Consider the following 7,093-nt stretch of genomic DNA (forward strand, 5'->3'; position numbering starts at 1 on the left):
CAAACACCACCAACAAGCAAAACAAGTACTACAATGTAAAAATATTTAAAAAAAAAGAAAACCCTCTCACATGCATAAATGAAAGATTGCACACAAAGAACTCACATCTTTTCAAGCTTCAATAGTAAATATTCTGCTACTATGTATTAAATACTGCATGGTTTGCCCAAGCTAAGATGAAACCACATCATAAATCAATAGGCATTTTGCATTTTCTTTCATATACTGTTAAGTGAAACTGCAATACAATCTAAGTTTATTTTGGGAGTGTTTGCTGTATAATTGGATTTATTATGCTAATCTTAATACGCAATTTCTCATTCTCAAATAGGCAGCCTTAGCATTTTAAACTTGACTCTGCAATTTCACCAAAAGGACAGGAAGTATCACAGTAAGACAACCTTCTGATCATCGAGTGATTTTGGGTGGTGATATCTTCTTGAATCATCACCATACTTATGCTGGGTCCATGGCCGGGCTAATATGCATTTGATGGAATTAGGGTTCTCAGTGGCTTATGAGCCTAGCTTCTCATTTGGGACAAGAGCTGTTATGTCTTTGAGAACTTTACATTTTTGGTCCCAGACCCCTGATCATGCTTCCATTTTTCCCTCTGCTGGATTCTCCTTACCTCTACCCATCCTTTTACCACCCAACCATATCTGGTTTGCTTATCAAATTCCTTCTTTCAAGGGAAGACTATTGAAATGTCTTGACCTTTATGAATCCTGCTCTAACCATTCACCTATACCCTCTTGGATGTAAGTCACCCCTCTAGTACTGCTATAGTGTTTCTACCTTCCTGACTAGAATGAAGGCACAAATTATCTTTGTATCTTCAATGCCCAGATCCATACCTGGCAAACAGTTGATGCCGAGTAAGCCACTGAACAAAGGGTTGTGGTCCCATGCTATTGAAATCCCAGCTATTGAAAAGTTATCATTTTCAAGTACTTAACCTAGAACTCACACTGCAGTAGGTGCTAGGGACTCAATTACTCAACCCTCTCCTTGTAATGTGTATTTCCCATTCTTCAATTGGCAGTCTTAGAGCACAGCTCACTCAGATTCACAGAAAGTAGAGGAAAACATCTCAATAACATGACTTGCTAATCATCAGGGCTGTCGGAATATAGATCTCAAAGCCATTAGTAATGGTGCATTCTGTGCCTATACTTCTGTTTCTGACATGAAACCCTTACTTTTTCAAACAATGTTTATGATTTTGAATATAAAAGTACTCCATGTTCACTGGAAAGAAAATTTGCAAAATAGAGAAAAGCAGAAAAGAACAAAACAGTTTTCCATCAGTCTCACTATGTAAATAGTGAGTCTGTAACATTTTGGAGTATGAATTACTCTCTCACTTATGGAACTTAATAAAAACCAGATGACAGCTCATGCTGGCTGCTAAAATCAGAGCCGGCCTCCAGAGAAAATACATCGGTGGATTTCCTAGCTGGTTCCTGGAGCCCCCAGGGAGGTAGCGAGCCCCCGCGGGCATGCCCTGGTGAGTAGCACTATGTTGCGGGGGAAGATGAGTTAATGGAAAGGGTGCTTTTGCGTGAGCCTGTGGAGCTTTGTACATTGTCAACCACTTTTCTGCTCCCTTCAAATCCCCTGGAGTCATGACAAGTATCAGGCTGCAGTTGCTTCCAGCTTCTGTTCATGAAATTATTGGCCAATTCTTTCAGGTTGTAGTGATGGTCATGAGAGTGCCCCCCAACCACTCCATGACCTTCACTGCTATGTCCTTGACTGAACTTGCCTTGAGCTGCTGTGATACTTGAAGTCTTATATCCAGCATGACACTGTTCCTTGGACCCTTGGTGGTCACCCCAGAACCAGCTTTTGATAGGGTAATGGGATGACCAAACAGCTCACCGGAAGTGAAAGATCGTGATAGAAAAATGACACTTTGTTGATGTAAATAAACTGCTAGAGGTGGTTTTCAGACTGAGGACGGTAGAAATCCGGATGCCATGTCAGAGAGCAGACACTCCCTCGCCAGAGTGGGCTGCCCAGCCCCTAGAAGAGCATATACTGATTCCTTGACACAGGAATGGACGTTTTTGTGTGCACTTATATTTGTTTTATTTAATGTAAAAAGTATCTCTGGGCCCAGAGTAATGAATCAGCGCTGTAATGAAACAGAGCTAACCTGTTCTCTTTGCCATGTACTGAGTTAGTTGCTGGGGACACAAAGATATGCATGACATTCCAGCTAGGAGAAAATCATGCAGCTATGTGGAGGGAAAGGAGTTGAATATTTATTGAATATTTGCTCTGTGCTTGGCATTGTGCTAGGTGTTTTTGTTTTGTTTTTTTATGTTTTTTAGTTTTTAATTTTAAAAAATGTTTACTTATTTATTTTGAGAAAGAGAGAGGGAGAGAGAGTGTGTGCAAGTGGGAAGGGGCAAAGAGAGAGGAGAGAGTCCCCAGCAGGCTCCGTACCATCAGTGCAGAGAACAATGTGGGGCTCGAACTCACAAACTATGAGGTCATGATCTGAGCTGAAATCAAGAGTCAGGCGCTTAACCGACTGAGTCACTCAGGCACCCCTGTTTTGTTTTGTTTCTTAATTAACACATATAATCTCAACAAAATGTGAATTGGATAGTATTTCCTCTCATGTTACGTTAGAAGAAACAGAGGTTCAGGGAGCCATTTACTTCCCTAACTCAAGCTGCTGGAATTTGGAACAAAAACTCAAATCCCACACCCAGGTCTGTTTTTTTGAGTGGCAAGAAGAAGTGGTCTAGAGTGGATGGGTGAGGTTTGGGGTGTGACAGCCTCCCAGTTGGCTTGTCTTGCTTTCTGAGTCAGCTGTGACTGGGAGTGACACTGTCCACAGGGAAGCTGTTCATGTCAGCTGCAGCAGGACAGCCGGGCAAGAAGGAGGCTGAGGACTGTTTCTTGCTCTGTAAACCTCTAGTTTCAGAGGAGGCAGTAACTTCTTTCTGTCCTTCCAGCTAAGTTTTAGTCTTACCCTTTCCGCCTCTGACAGTGCCAAGGAGGGACTGGCTGGCGAACTTGGATGTGTAGATAAGGATGGATTTGTGCTATTCCCAGTGGTGTGGCTTCAGATTCATGTCTTGACGTTTTTTACCTCTGGTTCCCCATCCATATGATGGCACAATATCTACCTTACAGGGTTATGATTATGTTTCTTCAGATATAGGAAGCAGTGGCCCACAGAGCACATGGAACATTTCAACGCTCAATAAACATTAGCCTTTGTCCCTTTGCTGCTTCCCAAGCTCGAGTAGCTGACCTGTATGGTCAGCACGGTTTCACGTCCTAAAATGCTTCCTATTTTTCCTGTGTGTGTTAATCTTTGTCCCCCAACCCATTTCCCTCTTCTGCCAGTCGGCCTTAAGTTCTTTGAGGGAAAATACCATGTCACATATTAACACCTTTCTGGGTGTCTGACCCATAGCAAACATTTTTTTAAAAGACTGATTGATTGATTGATTCTGTCTTGTCGACACCGCGTTTTAACTGCTAAGTGACGTGTGAGCAGTGGTGTACTGGAGACAGCTCATATTGGCCTGTGAGAGACGTGTTAGAGTCTCAGGAAATTTGCTGGCCGGTTGTTAAACTGTGGCTATGTTAAACTTTGCTATGGTAGGAGCATTTACACCACAGAAATCGGCAAGCGCTATGACGCTGGGTTTCGCTCCCTCCCCACCCCCTGACCACACACAGAGAGCCAGCTGCTGTGCGCTAGACGTCTTCTTAGTCGAATTTCTGATGCACCACCATTTTATTTATTTTTTATTTTTTTCCCCTTTTTGTTTATTTATTTATTTATTTATTTATTTATTTATTTATTTATTTTTCTGTAATATTTTAGCACCACCATTTTAAAGAAGCCTCCAGACGATATTTAGCTTGGTTTTACCAAAGCAGGAGCCTGTAGGGCATCTTAGACTAACTATATGGATAACAGGATTTCCAGCTTTGGAATTGGAAACTAAAAAGATGTTGCTTACTTTACCCTCCCTTCTTTAACACTCCTGATGAATGCTCATTTGGTCTCTACAAAACAACACCCTTAAGGACTCTTAAGGATTATCTTCCAGGCAGCCTTTCCCAAGGAGAGCTCCACAAGTATTTAAAAATTCTTTTTCATAACGATCCATTCCTACCTTTCCTGTAATGTCCCCCAACTGTTCTTGGGTCTGCCTGTTTTCTGTAGCAAAGCAGAGAGTCTACACTCTCCAAGTGATCGCAATGAGGACACTCATTACATTCTCAGAGCTCTTCTTTGTCAGGCTGAATGGGCTTCATTTTCTAGCTGTTAAGACACCCTCACCTTGGGCATCTTGATGGCTCATTTGGTTAAGTGTCTGACTTCGGCTCAGGTCATGATCTCACAGCTTGTGAGTTTGAGCCATGCATTGGGCTCTGTGCTGACAGCTTGGAGTCTGGAGCCTGCTTCAGATTCTATATCTCCCTCTCTTTCTCTCTCTCTCTGCCCCTCCCCGCTCACATTCTGTCTGTCTCTCTCAAAAGTAAATAGACATTAAAAAATTTTTTTAATTAAAAAAAGGATACCCTCACCATGTGGTTATCCAAGAACTGAACAAAATATTCTAGATTTGGCCAGTTCAGTGCAATAATGTGAGACTCCTATACCCTATGATATTTTCCCACAAGCATATTATACCTTTAGTTGGTGCTGTACTTAAAAAAATTAATTTTTTGCATGTGCATTATTTTTAACCTGGGCCACCTCAGTGATGTACCTAAACACAATTCATTTTATGAACTCAGCACTTTACACTTATGGAAGTTATACATCACATTCCCATTATTGATGCATTATGTTTTGAGTACTTATTTTGGTATTCATCATGTTCAATTGATTTTTTTAGTTTTGTGGTTCTCGCCTCCAACAAAGGCCTCTCTATAGATAGATTTTCAAGACTGAATACAAATATTCAACCAGATGTAATTTTACTAAATGGTTTCTTGTGATTGTGATTGTTTCCCAATCTACTTTCTAAAAAAATTTTTTTTTATTTTTATTTTTGAGAGGGGGTGCAGAGAGACAGAAGGAGACACAGAAACCGAAGCAGGCTCCAGGCTCTGACCTGTCAACATAGAGCGTGACGTGGGTCTTGAACCCATGAACCACGAGGTTATGACTTGAGCTGAAGTCAGGTAATGCTTAACTGACTGAGCCATCCAGGTGCCCCCTTAATTGATTTATAAATGTGGTATTTAATAATTGATTATCTAGAGTTTTGTCCTGGGAAAAAGTTAACAATCAGTAGTTTCTATCTGATAGTCATCTTCTCCTGCTTATTGAAACTCAGGGTATTTTCTTAATACTTCTTTCAATACCCGTCCTGTTCACTTTGATGTCACATGGATTCTGTCAAAGGAATCTTCCAATCCTGGTCATATCCTGTTAAATAATTTGTCTGGTTCTGTGTGCACTGCTGTCCAATAGAAACGTGACGCAAGCCACAATATGGTTTGACTTATATGATTAAAACCTTTCTGGGGCACCTGGGTGGCTCAGTTAAGTGTCAGCTCAGGTCATGATCTCACGGTTCATGGGTTCGAGCCCCACATCTGGCTCTGTGCTGAAAGCTCAGGGCCTGGACCTGCTTTGGGTTCTATCTTCTTTTCTCTAACCCTTTCCCACTTGTGTGCTCTCTCTCTCTCTCTCTCTCTCTCTCTCTCTCAAATATAAACATTAACAATTTTTTTAAAAAAACTTTCTAATAGCGACATTGAAAAAGTGAAAAAAAGAGGTGAAATTAATTTTAACCTTATACCTCCAAAGAATTATCATTCCAACATTGAATCTGCATAAAATTATTGTTGCAATACTTTACGTTTTTTATACTGTCTTCCAAATCTAGTGTGAGACTTCCTAATAGTAAATCTTAATATGTACTAGACACGTTTCCAGTGTTCACCGGCCCACAGGGCTAGCGGAGGTAGAGACCTCTCCCTGCCAGGTAGAGACCTATGCTCGTTTAAGGTGCCTGGACATTATTGTTGTTATTATTATCATGCATTATTTTATCTTGTATTTAATTCCCATTTTCATGATATTTATTCTACCCTTTTCAGCATGAAGTTCTCATTCACAGTCAAGAAGGCAAGAGCTAAACAGGGACGAAGTAGCCTCGCTTTCTCTTTGTCTGTGAATATTAACGAGGGCACCTTTTACAGTTAAAAATTGTAAAAAAAAAAAAAGCTCGTTAAGGGCAACAACATCCCTTAGCCCACAACTCTCTCTAGAACCACAAAATGGGTATGTTACAGAGGCCTGGGAGCTAATTCTCTCCAGATGTTTGCAAAGCGAGCAAGACCAAAAGGTGGAAACTGAAATTACTAAACACTTAATAAGGAGCTGATGGAACCGAGGCCCCAGGGTTGGCTCAGCAATAAGCGAAACACAGAGACCCTGTTTGTTCAGAGGAACTTCAAAGCCCCCTATAAACTCCTAGGAAAGGTGAGAGGCAAAAACGCTACAGAGAATCCAGCATTCCTGCAAAGTCAAACTGGGGGCTAGCTTGAGATGCTTTTCCTGGTGCTTAAGAAGACCAAGGGGCATGTCTGGTAAGCAGATGTTTGACTTTTGTTTATGCCCATTCTTACATACAGTATGTGCATGTTGGATATAGGCGTTTCTCTAGCTAGCCCAAAGGGGATAAACCAATTAAACATTCAGTTAAAAAAAAATAGCAAGAGAAAATGCCTTTTCTGTACTAAGTATTCTCCACACTAAAGCCATAAAATTGCTAATGAGACATAGTCGATCCAAATAAAGTTGCTTATATTTATCTTAATTTTTTTTCTTTCTTTCCTCTCTTTAATAATGGGACAAACAACATGGAGTTTTAGCTAAGATTATAATTAAAGAGGAAGAAGAGAGACTAATGAATCAAAGAGGGTATCAGTTGGAAGTCTGACACATTATCTCTGGTCACCAGTTACCCGGCAAGAGGAGGGCTTCTGATATCCTATCCTATAGCTGTTTTTTTGGTCTTGGTTTTGGTTTTTCATTGCCGACCACTGTGAGCTTCTAGGTGTATGCTGTTCACCTTTTATATTTTTCTTTGGGGTT

Source organism: Suricata suricatta, chromosome 8 (genome assembly GCF_006229205.1).
Source record: "Suricata suricatta isolate VVHF042 chromosome 8, meerkat_22Aug2017_6uvM2_HiC, whole genome shotgun sequence".
Taxonomy (NCBI): domain Eukaryota; kingdom Metazoa; phylum Chordata; class Mammalia; order Carnivora; family Herpestidae; genus Suricata; species Suricata suricatta.